Here is a 2,844-nt window from a genome sequence, read left to right on the forward strand (position 1 = left end):
GGCAAGAAGATTGAATCCAAAGTCTTAAGACCTACTAAAAAAGATAATAATGTCATGTGTACTAAACTGGAAACTAGAAAATCGAGATTTTACTAACACTATCTCCTGAATGAGAGAGAAGCTGTGTTTCCAACTTTTATAAAACAAAGAAAAAAAATTTTTAAAGATAAAAGGGACATCATATGGCTGTACCACAATGGCACTACTTGATTGAGAGAGACATATAAAGCGAAGCATATGTTAAAGGGAACAGCTAAAAAATGGTTCTTATTGATTTAATTTTTATAGCTAATCCTATTGCTGATAAGGCAACAAACTTTAAAGAAACAAAATCTTGTGAGAGAAAATGCCCTAAAGGCTGTCGAAGAGAAATGGGTGGAATTGAGTGTCATGCCACTTAGGAAGGCAAAACAACTTTATAAACGCAACATAAAAGACAAGCAATGTTGAGCAAAAATGTTTTCTTTAAATAAACAAAAGTAAAAAATAATAATAATAATTGGACCACGGTTTAAATGTAAGCCAAAATATAGCACAGATGTGAAAAGAAAAAGGATGAATCTGGCCATGTGGGGAGTTGGATGGCTGACTAGGGCCCTGGAGGATGGATCCAGTAAATACTAGTTGAGCCCTGGAGCAATGTCCTAAGCTCTTTACCCACATTAGCTCATCTTATTTTGACAACTACCCAGTGAAGTGGTGATTAAGGGACCTGCCCAAAGTCTCACAGTTAGTAAGTGGTAAAGCTGGAATTTAGCCGGAGTTGTTCTGACTATAAAGCCTATGTTCTTTTCATTAAACTGTGATATGTCTAGAAAGCACAAGATCATCCTTTCATTATATTCAGTAAAAAAAATGCAGTCTTCAGAAGGCTTATATTTCTCAGCTCCATAATCACAATGTTGTTAAGAACAAGAGGTGTTGTAAGGGTTCAGAACCAGGTGTCCCAAGATGTGCCACTCTGGCATGCAGGCTATTTGGAACTGAAAATGATTGAGACCCAGAATTTTCAGGAAGAATCTTTGACCTTCCCCCTAAGTGTCTAAAAGATTAAAATAGAATGCCTGTGACAGGAAAGAGTTATCAGTGTAGATAACTATAATTTAATCTGAACTAGGTGTGACAGACAGGGAAAAATCTAGAAAGGTCTCTTTGATCAAAGTTCTCTCTATGTTCCTTTGTTTCAAGATGGCCCAGTAAATATTTGTTTACTAACTATTAACTCTTTTCACCTACCCGTGGAATGCCTATTTCTCTTCGAAGTCCCAGATCCCTACCTCCCTCTCCTTAGTCCAGATGTATATATATCTCATTTTGCCTTACTGTTTTTGAACTTTTCATGCCTATGTGAATTCCCGATGTGCACATATTAAAACTTGATTTCTCCTATTAATTTGCTTTATGTTATTTTAATTATGCCACCAGCTATAAGAACCAAGGAGGGGGCTTGGTGTTAGAGATGCCTCAAATCTGAAAACAAAACATTGAAAAGTAATTAATAAAGAAAGGATAAATATGGAGATGGGCACAAAGAAGGTAAAATACTCCATCTCCATATAAGCAATAGTTCAATAGATGATGGAGATGGAATGTTCTTAATTGCTAAAGTAGACAGGAGGAACAACTGATTTCAATATATGACATGACAAAGAATATCATTATAGAGAAGAGTTCTATATAACAAAGCAATTTTTATTTTTCATTAGGTAGCTTTGCTAATTTGATATGGTAATGAGAAATCATCTACAATAAATAATCTTAGACAACAAATGTTTGTTCTACTTCTTAAATTTATATTAATTATCCTTTATAAAGAAGAGTTGATATTGTGTTTGCATATTGCATTTTGTTGAGCTGACATATATAACAAACACTAACCCTTCCATTCACTTCCCACAATTCCAACAGCCTCACAACTGATTTCCTTGACTTCAGTCTAACCCTTCATACTGCTGCCAGAATGAAAACACAAATGTGTAAAACAGAAATTTGACAATGTCAGTTCTTTGCTTAGAAGATGTCAATGACACCCCATTTCTGGAGCCTGCCTTTCCAGACTCATCTGTAGCCACTCCTGTCAAGTACCCTTCACTTGAACTGTATGAATTACTCATCGTTCCCAAAGGGAGGATGTTGTATTGCCTTTGTGCATGCTTTTATCCATGTCCAAAATGTCTTTTCCTAACTTTTTTAAAAAATTGACAATGCCATCTTTCCATTAGCTCAAATGGTATATCCCCGGTCAAACTTTTCAGAGCCCATCAGGCAGAATTATCGTTAATTTTTATACATTTTTCAGGTTAATGTTTGTGAGATCTGGATGTCTTATCATCAATATGTTTATTTATTAGGGTGGTGATTTTCCACCCTTCTGAAAATCTGTTATTCATTAAATAGTACATCTTAGAATTAAAGAATTATTATCGTTGTTCCTTCATCTTTTCCCATAGCATTAGCATTAGCATTCATTTGACAACTCTTTAAGTGCTTATGAAGTACTAGACACTATGCCCAATGCTGGGATTACAATAGTGGAAAACAGACATGGTCACTGATCTTAGGACCTTCTTGTTTGGAAGACAGACAAAGAAAATAAAACAACAACAGGTAAACCTCGAGTTAATAAACAAATAAAGTAACAGCATTTCGTGATGTGTTACAAAGCAAACAGACAAGGTGCTCTGAAAGTGCATCGTTTTGGAAAGTGTTTATTGTTGTGGTTGTGTCAGGTACAACCCATTCCCTTCCCTTTCTTGGGGATATCATTAGACTACATTTCTTTGTCCCCTTGCATTTAGGTGGAACCATGTGACTAGTTGTTGCCAATAGAATATGACTGGAAGC

The sequence above is a fragment of the Pteropus vampyrus genome, unplaced genomic scaffold (assembly GCF_000151845.1).
Source record: "Pteropus vampyrus isolate Shadow unplaced genomic scaffold, Pvam_2.0 Scaffold184, whole genome shotgun sequence".
In the NCBI taxonomy this organism is placed as follows: Eukaryota; Metazoa; Chordata; class Mammalia; order Chiroptera; family Pteropodidae; genus Pteropus; species Pteropus vampyrus.